Below are 13510 nucleotides of genomic sequence, written 5' to 3' on the forward strand. Positions count from 1 at the left end.
GTCCCGAGGAAACTGATGCTTATAAAAGTGCACTGAGACCCCAGGACAAGGGGGTGTCCCAGGCTCTCACCCAGCCAGGCCTGGCGCTCCCTCAGGCCAGCGTCCAGCTGCACTGGGGCTTGTTGGGACATGGGTCGGCCAGGCCAGGAGGTGCTGGCCTCCCAGCTGCCAAGGTTAGGGGTTCTCAGAAGGGAGGGGGTGGGTGAGCACCGAGAAGCCGGTGGGGCACCCCACGCCCTGTTCCTCTTCGGTGTCCTGTGTCTCTATATTTGGCTTTGGCAACACCAACGTGCCCTCGCAGAGGGGCAGGCAGGCAGCCGGAGCCGCTGTCTCTGGGGCCTGAGCTATTTTGGAAGCAGCCTGGAGGGCGTTAGGGGAGGCAGGGGAGGTGTGAGGGAACATTTCCTCCTGGCTGGGAGGAGGCGAGGGTGTGTGGCTAGACTTGGCCCTGAGGCTATTCTCAAAATTCCCTGTAGGTTCCTCCAGTGTTCCTTCTGCTCAGGTTTCCTGGGGATGCCTGGCGCTGGGGCTGTGGGCTGTCTGGGCAGGAACCCCCCTGCTCCCCCTGGGTTCTTCCAGCTGCTCAGATATCATCCCTCAACTAAGAGCAGCCCCTTCCAGGCCAGGTCCCCTTGGCGGTTTCCAGCTTTCGATTTCACAGGCCACTAACATTTCCACGAAGACAGCCTAAGATCTGACATGGTCACCAGCTTTCCATTCTGCTGAGTTAAGGACGTTAAAGGCCATGTCAAAGGAAAGGCCCTTTTAATCTCTCTCTCTCTCTCTCTCTCTCTCTCTCTCTCTCCCCCCTCTCTCGCTCTCCTGCAAATACACAGCTCCGGTAAGAGGGCCGTATTCAGAGTGAATAGGTCCAGCTTTATGAAAGCCTCCCTATATTGGCCTTATTTTTTTCTTTGCATTTTGCCACAAGCAACAGTTGGCCCTGGGCACCCCGTCGAAGGACAGGTGTTCCAGGAACTGCTGGTCTCTGTCACTCCTCTGCTGGGCCTAATGTTAAGGGCAGCCAGCAAGCGGGGGGGGGGGGGGGGGGGGCGCTCCTCAGAGCTTTCTCTCTAGTGGGCTCATGCAGCCGCCACTCTGCTTCTTACCTCTTCCCGCTCATCCCACCCCCAATATCTGCAGGAATTGGGGTGGGAACGGCCTCCCGCTGCTCCCAGCAGAGAGCCTGGTCACAGGGGGGCCACTGATGGGGGCCTCCTGGAGAAGTCGGGCTCCTCTGAGGGATGCGGCTGTGGAAGGGGTGTCTGGACAGGCTCGGACTGCCGAGGCCGCCACTCCCTGGCCCTGTGATCTGAGACCAGCCCCACAACCTCCCTCCCTCCCAGAGCTTCTGTGCCTCGCTCTATAAAATGGACCATCAACTCCCCATCAAAGGGTCCGTGTGAGGACCAGACGAGAGAATGTTTGTGAAAGTACGGTGTGAACTATAAAGCGGAGGCAGGGGTGGTTATTATCATTATAGGAAACTAGTAAATGGCTGGAGAAAGAGTGCCCCAAAAGCTGACTTCAGCTTCTGGGTGCAAAGACGGGGTTCCTACCCACCCTCAGGTCTGGGATCCTGGAGCCTCTCCAAACCCACCGAGGAGCAACACCAGCCTGGTCCCCGCTAGTCAAGGCCTGGCCTGGACCAAGCCTTCTGCCCCACACACGGCCCCGCCCTGGGCTTGTGCGTGGAGAAAGGGTCTGACATTCCTCAAGGCTTCTATTTCCGTGGGGTGGCCACGCTGCAGTTCTCGATGTCTACGGCCCCCCAATGGTAGAGAAGTGTGTGAAGGGCGTCCCCCAAAAGGAGGCCCTGTTGGATGGGATGAGGAGCCAAGTCCAATGCCTGCACTTCAAGGCAGTCAGAGGAGCTGTAAGGACCGCCCTGCCCCCATCCCATGTCGCTGTGGGGCGGGGTGGGGAGCACCCCACCCACGCGCCCAGGCCAGGCCCACACCTACTCTAGCTGTTGGCTTCAGCAACCCTTTGCCTCTCTGAGCCTCAGTCTACTCCTCTGAAAACAGGGCTCAGTCCTTACCTCCCGGGGTTGCTGTGAGTTACCAGGGGTCACTTGTGGATGCCCAGTCTCTGAGAGGTCCCTGCCCACCTTCCCCAGATGCCCTGGCATAGTCACCATGGCCTCCAGGAACCTAGGGGTCCCCAGGAAATGTGAGCCTGTGGCTGGGCTGCTGCCCCACCCAGAGGGGATCCCCAGGCCCTGCCCCGGACAGGGGCCAATGGGGCAGGTTTCCTTGCCTCAGCCAGGCCCTGGCTCCCTCCCCCCGCCCCCAGCTGCTCAGCAGCCAGTTGTCAGGAAGTCATTGCCACCTTCCCCAGCCCGCACCCCCACCGGGCCCAGTGCTGACACCCATTTGGCAAAGAGGTCGGAAAAGCCAAAAGCCGCTGACTCTTCCAGACCCTGAGTTCATTGACTGGTCAGGGACCGCCAGCCACACGCTGACCATGTGGTCAGAGGAGGTTTGCGGAGTGAACCTTCAGGCTTTCTGAAGTCAACCCCGCCCCGAGACACTCCTCCAACACACACACACACACACCCCCCTCCATACGCTTACCTGGACCTATATATTCCCGTGTCCCCCACACACGCATATCACACTGTACACACACTGCCTACTCTCCCCGCAACATAAATAGTCCTTCAGGCACAAGATAACTCCCTCCTGTGTATCGAATGTTTTATACAGCCACCCACCCACAAGGGCACACTCCTACACATATGTGGCTGCAAGCACAGCCTGCACGCTCACACGAGCACACGGGTACTCGGAACCTCCTCACACACTGATGTGAGCTGCTGGCCACCACTAGCGAGCTACCCCACGGTCAGCTTCAGCCTCTCCTGACTCACCCCGGCCTGTGCCCTGGACTCGGGCTTCGGGCTGGGCCGGTCTCTGAGCCCCTAGACCAGAATCCCAGGCAACCAGAGCGGAGACCATCCCAGCCAGACCCTTCATTCTTATTTGTGGAAGCTGTGCCCAAAGAGGGCAAGGGGACGGTCAAGTCGCACAGCCAAAATCCTCCCGAGTGCTTCGTTTGCGGTGTCTGAGCGCATGGCACGAAAGGAAGCACCCAGACTCCTTCCTCCCTCCCGCTGCCCCCCTCAGGCGCCTGGCTCAGCTCCTCCCTGCCCTGGGCAGAGCCGGCCACGCAGCTGGTCCCAGTCCCAGGGCTTCCTCCAGGAAGACCGCCCGGATTGGGTGCGGTGTCAGGCTTTCACCCTCTGCCCTGGGTGCCAGGTCATTGGAAGCTGCAGGGGAGGGTGCCCCCTGCTGAGGAAAAGCCTCCATGGGCCTTGGCTGAGTCCCACCGGCCCCTGCAGCCTGGCCCCTTGCTCCCTGCCTCGGTCTCCCTCCCAGGACTCAAGACCCTCAGCCTAGATGTGGTTCCATCAAGGGGCCCGAGGCTCCGGGGCCGACTCTGTCCGGAGACTGTCCATTCACAAGGGTACGGATTTCTGCCTGGGACGGTGCCTGGCACCCAGTAGGCGCTCAACAAAGTGTGTCTGGATGTTCCTCCTCCGGCTTCTCACCGGGAATCCGGCGCCCGGCTGTTTCCCGTCAGCCAGGAGCTGGGGCTGCCTTGTGGACGGGTGACCTTGGACCTGTCCGTCCCCCCTGAGCTTCAGCTGCCCCCTTGGAGGGAGGGCTGCCGGGGGAGAATGCGAGTCTCCTGTGATTCCCGGGACCATGCCTGGGGGGGCAGGGGGGGGGCAGCCAGGCCCCAGCACTGCCCCTCCTGCTGGCTTTGAGAGGGCACCCTGTGGGCAGAGCCAGGCGGGAACCCCGCCTGGTGAAGAAACCTTCCTGCCAGAACAGACCCAGGCCTTCAACCTGGGAAGCCACAGGACAAAAGGAGTTCCCGCACCTCCCCCGCACCCCCCCCACCTCCCTCCGAACCCCCCCACCTCCCCCCACGCCGCACCCACCTCCCCCCGCGCCGCACCCACCTCCCCCCGCACCCCCCCATCTCCCTCCGCACCCCCCCACCTCCCCCCACGCCGCACCCACCTCCCCCGCCACGGCCGGGCTGCCCGAAAGGGCCACAGGGCGCTGACTCCGATCCACATCCTGCTCCCCGCGCCCCCAGCGAGGCCAGGCGAGGGGAGGGGAGGGGAGGGCAGGGGAGGGGAGGGCAGGGCACCAGGGCTGAGCGCTCGCAGCGGAGGGAGGAGATGCTAATCGCGGCGGGTCCCGGCCCGGCTGAAGGTCAGGAGGTAACTCGACCCGCGGTTATAAATAACCCGCTGGCCCCGCGGCCTCGCCGCTGCGCCAGGATTGATTACCGCCCTCCCGGCCCGGCTGCTGCAACCTGAACCCCCAGAGCCCAGCGCCCTGATCTGGGGGGGCGGGGGGGGGCGGTGCAAGGTCAGAGGAGGCCCAGGGCTTCCCTGGCCTGTGAGGAGGGGGGAAGCGGGTGCCCCTGCTCCCTGCCTTCTGCGGGGGTGGGGGTGCTGACGCACAGACAGCCCCCTGCCCCCCTTTCCCCGCCCCAGGGGACTGAGGAGGCTGAGGGACTCCGGGCATGACCCAGGGACCCCAGACACCTGCGCTCCACCGCCCTTCGGACAGAACAGGGGGTTTAACCTGCTGCAGGATGCGTGCCCCCCATACCCCCCCCCCCTTCGTACCTGTTCTACTGGATTAAACGTGCGTACAGAACATTGCGAAAGCAAAGTGCACAGCTGGATGGACTGGCACGACCTGACCCACACCCGGAAGGCCCCTCAGGACACCATCTGTCACCCCTAACCCCACAGGCTCCCTCCGCTGCTTGGACCTGTGCGCACTGAGCCATACGCCCCCACGTGCTCTCTGCGTAGCGCTTCTTTCGCTCAATATTATGTTTGTGAGATTCGCTCATATTGGGAGCAACTGTCCCCCTTGCTGGTAGCCCGCCATCGAGTGGCTCTGTCGTAAGGTTTTCACCCACTTTACTGTAAATGGGCCTGGGCAGCTCCAGTTCCCTGGCCGGGGGCATATGTGGACGTGTCTCTGTTGGGTAGAGACCTGCGGAGGGATTGCTGCCCGCTGTGCGTGCTCAGCTCTGGAAGGCACAGGGAGTATTTCTCTGTAACCAACGTTTTCCTAAGAATGGTTTTTCAAAGGACGTTTTTGTTTTTCGTTCTAAAAACTGAGGGACGTGCATTATTTGTAAGGATTAGAAAAGGCAGAAAGAAAAAATAATCACTCAGGGTTACTACTTAGAGTCAAGCATTTCGCCAAACGTCAGGGGACGTTTCCTAGGCCTCTGGTGGGTCTCACCCTGGACCCAGACCTCATGGAGTCTGTGCAGGTTCTGGGCCAGGGCAGCCGTGGCGGTGCCGGGGAGAGACCAGGGGCCTGGTCACCCTCGGGAGCTCCCTCAGCGAGCCCTCTCCCGTGGCAGCCACTCCCCGTAAACTCCAGGTAGACCAGCAGGCTCGCTGTGTAACCAGGACCAAAGACAGAGGCCCAGGCCGCCAGCCAGCCAGGCTGCACCCGAGGACTCAGAATGGGAAGTGGGATGACAAGCACACAATTCATTGTAACCATGCAGAAGGCAGCAGTGGACGGAGGGCGGTGTGAGGGCACAGGAGGCAGGTGGCAGGTGTTGGGCTGACCTGAGAGCAGCTCACAGAGGAAGGAGAGCCTGGGAGGTGGGGCCAGGCAGCCACCTCCAGACTTTGGGCTTTATCCTGAGGACCATGAAGCGGGTTAAGCGGGTGTGTGTGTGTGTGGGGGGGGGGGGGTCCTTGTTGGAAAGATCACTCTGGATCCCTGTGGAAACTGGCCTGTGGTGAGACTGGAGGGAAGACCAGAGACCTTGGAGGTCTTGAGCGGATAAGAAAGTGGGGGCGGCGGGAGAAGACGGGGACTAAGGAGATGTTCCGAGGTGTTCTGGAAGGGTCTGGGCCTGGCTGGCTCTGGGGCGTGGAGAGCAGGAGGCGTCGGGAAGATGTGTGGGTTCGGCCTGATTGGGGGGGGGGGATTGCAGATGTGCAGGAGGCTGTGGTTGGTTCTGCAGCGTTGGGGTGACTTTCCTCCATCTTCAGCAGGATCTACTTGGGCTTAAACTTCTGAGAGTCAAGTTGGTTGGACATAAGGACAGCCTGAGAAAGTCCTAGGGGACTCTAGGAGGTGGCAGAGGGCTACTCATTTGACAAAAAATTAGGGGGGGGCATGTCAAAGGGGCACAGGAGCCAAGTGTGAAAGAGCCCCCATCAGCCAAAGCTGGAATAATTTGAGCAAAAAAGTAAAACATCATTGGATTATAACCCAACTGTAAAATAAACATCCATGCGTCTGCTATAAATAAGTGATTGGCTAAATTAATAAGTGGGGGAGAAGAATTCCAAATAATTCGTGTAGCTACCTCACCCTCAATAAAGGAGGGGAGCATAGGACAGTATTGGGGGCGGGGGCTACCTTTACAGTGAGACGCATGGCAAACCCTACTTCACTCAGGTGACCAAGGTCAACATCAACAGTCATAAATCATGTGGATGGCATGTACCCTTGATCTGATACATGATGCAAATGTAATCTTGCTCCTGGAAACCTGCAGCCGCTGTCTGGTCATGAGAAAACCATGTGGCAAATTCCAGAGCAGAGCACCTGACCAGGACTTCTCAGAACTGCCAAGGTCACCAAAGTCTGAGCAGCCGCCACAGCCCCGAGAGCCCGGGAAGACCAGACAACCGAGTAGAATGTGGTGTCCTGAGTGGGATCCAGAACCGAGCAAGGAAATTAGGTGAACTAAGGAAATCGGAATAAACTGTAGACTGCAGTTAATAAGAGTGTATCAACATTGATTTATTAATTATAAAAACGTACCAGCCCTGGCTGGTTTGGCTCTGTGGATAGAGCGTCGGCCTGTGGACTGAAGGGACCCAGGTTCGATTCCGGTCAAGGACACATGCCCGGGTTGCGGGCTCGATCCCCAGCAGGGGATGTGCAGGAGGCAGCCAATCAATGATTCTCTTTCATCATTGATGTTTCTCTCTCTCTCTCTCTCTCTCTCTCTCTCTCTCTCTCTCTCTCTCTCTCTCTCCTTTCCTCTCTGAAATCAATAAAAATAAAATAATAAAAAAAAGAATGCTTTTAAAAAACAAACAAAAAACGTACCAGTATAACATGGGATGTCAATAACTGTGTTAGGGGGAACTCCCTACTATCTCTTTTTTTTTCCCCTGTAAATCGAAAACTTCTCTTAAAAAATCTATTAAACGTGACAACCCTCCGCCCACCAATACCTCATAGCCCTTTTTCCATTGTACTTCCCACCAGTTAGCATACTCTATATTGAACTTGTTACTGTCTTAACTTTCTAGCATATAAGATCCCTAAGGTTTTGTCTCTTCAGCACCTAGAACAGTTTGGCAAACAGTAGCTGCTCAGTAAATATTTGTTGAGTGATAAACTTATAAAGGTAGTCACTGTTGGTTTTTCCAGTTTCCCCCTCTGCCTACTTGCATTTAGTATTGTTTTTAAAATAAACACAAGGTTATAACGTTTTGCTTATTTCTACCTTCACTTTTTCCTTATTATTCTTTGACAATATCATTTCTTAGAAGGTGATGTTTGCAGGCCTACTGTGAACAGAAATGTTGTCTTCAGAGGCAAAGGCTCTATGTCTCTCTCTCTCTCTCTCTCTCTCTCTCTCTCTCTCTCTCTCTCTCTCTCTCCCTCTCTCTCGGTGCTGCCACACTGCATGCGGGCAGGAAGGATGGCGCTATGCCAGGGCCGCCCTCTGACATCAGATCCGTGGGCACTAGATCCTGCCTGGTGGTGAACCGGGTGTGTCAGAACCCAGGAATTAATAGCTTTCAAAATCTACCAGCTTGTTTGTGACCAGCTGGCGGGCCTGGGGCACATGCCCAGACCTTCTGCTGGCCCAGGATAGTGGGAAACACCACCCGTGCACACATGGGGGGGCCACAGCCCAGACCCAAGGCTGATGGTCAGGGTGCAAAGTGCTTCTGAGGCCTGAGCTCCTGGGGGTGGGAGGATGGGTTGGGGGCAGGGTGATCAGACCCTCATCCAGGCACCTGGGTGAGGGCTGGGGCATCTGCCCTGCTGGCTATTTTCCTGGTGGGAAGGGGGCAGCTGGGGCAGGCTTCTGGGGAGGGAACACTGTGGTGTGGGTTGGGGTGAGGGTGGTGGGTTGGGGTGGGGGTAGGGACGAGGAGCCAGGAGTCTCCTTCTTCTGCACTCAGAGACCATCTGCTTTAAAATCCCGCCACTTGTCCTCCTTGCTGGTAGCAATACGGAGCCACGCATGCTCTGCTAGACATCTGAGTGCTAAAGATAAAACGACTTGAAGGGCCCGTGCCTTCTGTGAACGGCTTTGCTCAGTGTGCTTTGGGAGCCCTTTAGCGTCCCTCAGCCACAGTCACGCACCCCCAGGGCTCAAGATCTGAGAAAAGAGATGCCCCTGGCCAGTTTGGCTCGCTGGATAGAGCGTCAGCCTGCAGACTGAAGGGTCCCGGGTTCAGCTCTGGTCAAGGACACGTACCTTGGTTGTAGGCTTGATCCCCGGCCATGGTTGAGGCACGTGTGGGAGGCAACCAATCGATATGTCTCTCTGACATCGATGTTTCTCTCTCTCCCCCTCCTTTCCACTCTAAAAAACAAACAAACAAACAAACAAAAAACAATGGAAAAATATCCTCGGTGTGGATTAACAAAAAAGGTTGATGTGGTCCCGTGCACCTGCCCGTCTCATTGGCAGGGCTGGTTCCTAATCTCTCGCAGATGAGGTGGCCTCTACGTTCCTCACACCTCCTTCCCCTTAATCCTCTTCCTCTTCAGTTTCCCGGAGCTGTGCCCGGACGGTCCTTCGCCCTCCAGGCCTGCCTCCTGCCTTCACTAGGGCATCGGTTTGGCGTCCCCAGCCTGAGGGAGGCCTGGCAGGAAAGGGCCCCTGAGTGGTGTTTTTCTGGTAAAAGCGGCTTCCAGTACCCCTGGTGGAGAATCTCCATGTGCCTGAGCATATTAGAGGCCTGGAGCATTCCTAACGTGAAGACACCTGCGTCGGTTAGTGCCACGTGAGCTTTCACAGAATTATTTGGCAGCTGATCTGAATCGGGTCCGGGAACAGCGCACACCTGGCCCGAGCAGTGTGCGGCGCCACCCACTGTGTCCCTGCGACCTCCTGGCCTCGTCTCTGGCTGCTGTGCAGACGCCTCTGAATGTCCGGTTGGTTGGTGCTGGGGGGTCCAGCCTGGGCCTGTCTGGGGAGTGGGTGCTGGGCTTGGGGAACACTGCCTGGAGCCTTGGCCTTGGCCTTGCCCACGGGGGCGAGTCAGGGGATGCGTCTCTAGGAGTGGCTGAGGGCTGGCGTTTATCCAGAGCTGGTGGCCAGACGGAGGCACCTCCTTCTACCTGGCCCTGGCCTGGCCCTCAGGGCAGAGGGTGTGAGAGGGTGGGTGTCAGGGGGCCTCTGCCATCTGAGCCAGCCCTCTGGGCTGCAAAGCCCCTCCGCCTTCTCTCTGCCTGGGCAGGAGCCCATCCCTTCCTCAGCCCAGGACTTCCAGCCGCCAAGGCCTCTAAGCACAGTGGTCAGACAGCGTGTACCCCTGGGCTGGGGCAGGGTGTGGAGAGGGGGTGAAGGCGAGGGGGTGCGGGTGGGGGGATGCGGGTGAGGGGGTCCAGGTGGGGGATTGGAGAGCAGATGCCTTCCAGCCAGTCCCGTTCCTGATCTGACCACTGACTGCTTCTAGAGAATAAGATAGTCAGGGAAGCTTCTGGCTCATAGCACCGAAGGCCAATATTTAAAATCACCCAACTGTCTGTAGCAGCCATAATGCAGAAACACAGTAAGGCCCAAAGCCTCCCTCCATCTCAGAGGAAACGCAACAGTGCAAAGCCCCCTTCCGTCCGCACCTGGATGGGTTGATAAAAACACAAGCAGAACCACACTCTGTATTTTCCTGTGACTTTAAGATTCGATTTTAATTTAACTCGATCCGGGTCAGGACGTCTGGATCTGCCCCGTTATTTTCTATCAGCTCCGCAGTATCCCCGGTCCGTGTGCCCTCGTTTATTCGATCCCTCCCCACCGACAGACTGTGGCTCCCATTTCTCGCTCTTCCAGAATGAACAGTGGTGCGACCGTCGTCTTTCCACGTGTCGGTGGGCGGGGGCGCGAGCGGGAGGGATGGGTCCCTGCGCCGGGCGCCCAGGAATCAGAGCGGGAGATTGGAAGACGGGGGAGGAGGCTGGGGCTCCAAGAGGACCCCGGCGGGCCGCGCTCCCTTCCTGCTCCCCGTTCATCCCGGACCCTTCCCCGGCTCTGGGCGCCCCTGCCCGGCCTCTCCTAATAATAATAATAATAATAATAATAATAATAATAATAATGCGGCGCGGGCGCTGCCGCTTTGAGCGTGCCTGGAGCCCAGAATATCGACCTGACCCCCAGGACACGCGCCATCCTGTTCGGCTGCATAAGCAAACGGAATGGAAATCAGCAGCGCGCAAGACCTTCCGCGCGAGGCGGGCGCGGGGGACCAGGGGGAGACAGATGCGGATCCAGCGAGTTGAGCATCAGGAGAGTCGGTTCCTCTGTTCATTTGGTTCCGTCGAGGAGGAGGGCGGCGTTAGCGGCCCAGTTACACACCCGGGCATCGCCGGGCCCCTGCCTCTGCCCGCGCACCCCGCGGGCTCCCTGGGGGAGGTGGGCGCTGCTGTCAGCCGGCTCCCCCCGGGGCCCCGGAGAGCTCACGTCCCAGGCCTCACAGCTCGGATGTGAACTCGGTTCGCCTGGAAAGAGGCCCGCTCTCCGCAGCCCGTGGGCCCGCAGCCCGAGGAGGCCGCGCAGGGCCGGGCGCGCCCCAGGTTTGGCCCGGAGGAGAAGGGAAGGGGCGGGCGGACTCGAGCCCTCAGACTCGGGGGTGGTCTGTCTGCAGAGCGCAAGGCTGGGCGACCTCTCCGTTCAGGCCTGAAAAGATGGCCCCGACGCGGAATTAAGGGACAAGGGCAGGTTGCAGCAGGGTCTCATTTATGTGAGAAGAAACACCACCCGCAGCTCCCCACAACGCCCCGGTGATGGCTGCGCGGATGGGGATGGTGCCCCTCCAGGGAGGCAGGGCGTCAGGGAAACTCACCTGCGCCCTGCGTACTCGGGGCTGTTGGGTTTCTCACACCAGAATGCCCTGTGTGTGCGTGTGTCCTTAGGAGACAAACCCCAGAAGCAGGAAGGGGAGGGCGGCCTGCAGGTGGAAGCTGGACCCCACCTCCAGCGCCTTCGCAGAAAGCCAGCGGGAAGGGACTGCCCAGCACGACCGCAGGGGGGGCCTTAGAGAGAGAACGTGTGGCCCAGTGACCCACACTGAGGCCCGGGATGGCAGAGGAGCCTGCGGTGGAGGCAGGAGGGGGTGGGTCATTAGCCTGTGGTACTTTTGCCGCCAGGCTGCTCTGCCCGCCAGTTCTCAAACATGCTGGTGTCATGGTGGTGCAGGAGAGGGGCGCAGGGAGGGAGGAACTGGGTACTCCTGGGGCAGAATAGGTGGGGAGAAAATTGGCCTCCATCCATCCAGCAAACGTGTTGAGGGCTACAGTGGATTGAATTTGTCTGCAAATTCCTCCACACTCTTCCCATTGAGAAGTGGGGTCCCTGTCCCCCCGCCCTCCGCCTTGAATCTGGGCTGACCTCGGTGATGCAGCTGTAACCCACAGACTGCGGTGGGAGTGATGCTGCCTGACCCCAGAGGCTGGGTCAGAAAAGGCCACCCAGCTTCCTTCTGGCTCTGTTAGGGTGCGTGCTCTGGGGGAGCCAGGCTAGGTCAGCAGTCTGACTACCCTGAAGCTGCCGTGGCTGGTGGGCTCAGTGGTTAGAGCTTCGGCCCATGCACTGAAGGGTCTCAGGTTCGATTCCCGGTCAAGGGCACATACCTGGGTTGCAGGTTTGATCCCTGGCCCCAATTGGGGCGTGTGCGGGAAGCAATCAATCGATGTATCTCTCTCCCATCAATGTTTCTCTCTCGCTCTCTCTCCCCCTCCCCCCTTCCCTTCCACTCTCTAAAAATCAATGGCAATATCATTGGGTGAGAATTAGCAACAACACAAAAGACCAGGCAGGCCTCCAGCCAACCGCCAGCGCCCACTGCAGCCATGCACACGGGCATCTGGTGCATCCAGCTGTCAGAGGACTCAGCCCATGGCAGGCCCGGACCGAGACCTCCCCAAATTCCGGACCCACAGAACCATGAGCAAAATAAAGTAGCAAGTTTAAGCCATAACTTGTAGGGTGATTTGTTCCGAAGCAATAGTATCTGAAAAGGGGGTTACTCTGAGCCGGGCACCGCGCACGGAGGAGTAGAATGATGAATAAGCATGGTCTCTGCCCCCCGTAAACTAACAACTTAATGGCAAAGCCAGACACATGAGCAGCTGATTACAATGTCATGCGGTGAGCACCGCGGTGGAGTCATGCCCCGGTAATGTCGGAGCAGCGCTGGAGTCTGTAATCTAGGCTGGGTGGGGTCCGAAAAGATTTCCTGGAGGAGGTGACATGGAGCTGGCTTTGGGAGGTGAGTAAGGGCTGTCCAGGTCAGCGATGAGGTGAGGAAGGCAAGGTGGACCGGGCAGAGAGAGGCACTAGTGAGCCCCAGGTGAGAAGCAGATGTCACTCCCAGGGCCCCTTTTGAAGCGGGAGACAGGGGGGAAGGGAGATGGGGCTGGGCAGATGGCGGGGACCCCCGATCATGGGAGCCGTGAAGGACAGGAGAGCCATTGGGGAGCACTGAAGGTGGAAGCAGGAGGTGGGGCCACCGGGGGCAGCAGCAGGGAGGATGGAGAAGAGGGGGAGATGGGTGGATAGATCAGAGAGTAGGCAGAAACCTAGGAAAGAGAACTTGGGGATCCCAGAGCTAGAAAAGGATAGGAGGGCGGACATGAGAGAAACATTTAGGGAATAAATGGGGGTGCCTGGTTGGGAGTGTCAGGAGCGGCTCCTGGTGTCTATATTGGGGTGGCCGGGTGGGTAGTGGCATCAGCGGCTTAGAGAGCCTGGAGGACAGATGGGTGTGATTCGGCCTTTTGCAGCATTGTAGCAGGTCCATGTAGAAATGCCCAGCACAGTGGTTCTCAACCTTCTGGCCCTTTAAATACAGTTCCTCATGTTGTGACCCAACCATAAAATTATTTTCGTTGCTACTTCATAACTGTAATGTTGCTACTGTTATGAATCGTAATGTAAATATCTGATATGCAGGATGGTCTTAGGCGACCCCTGTGAAAGGGTCGTTCGACCGCCAAAGGGGTCGCGACCCACAGGTTGAGTACCGCTGGCCCAGCAGCTCATTAAATGTTTAATCCAAAACTTGGGGAGCCATCTGGGGAGGAGGTATGGTGATCATAGACATTCCATAAAATGTGTCAGAAGAATGAATGAATGAATGAATGAATGGAATCACTGACTCCATTAGGCTAGATGAGGTGATGAGGGGATGTGGTATGAGCCCTAGGAATTTCCTTTGGAATTTCCTAGGGGTTGGCTCTACTGCTCA

The 13510-nt window shown here is 58.3% G+C and overlaps 1 long non-coding RNA gene across 1 annotated transcript in view; it reads right to left on the minus strand.

The window, feature by feature from the left end:
* LOC132218826 (uncharacterized) overlaps nucleotides 1–13252 on the minus strand; it is a 30361-nt gene extending 17109 nt beyond the window's left edge. Inside the window, exon 1 of the long non-coding RNA XR_009449285.1 lies at nucleotides 13081–13252. This is a non-coding gene — a long non-coding RNA (uncharacterized LOC132218826). The remainder of the gene's footprint in view (nucleotides 1–13080) is intronic.
* Between the last annotated feature and the right edge of the window lie 258 nt (nucleotides 13253–13510).

This window comes from Myotis daubentonii, chromosome 16 (genome assembly GCF_963259705.1).
Source record: "Myotis daubentonii chromosome 16, mMyoDau2.1, whole genome shotgun sequence".
NCBI lineage: Eukaryota > Metazoa > Chordata > Mammalia > Chiroptera > Vespertilionidae > Myotis > Myotis daubentonii.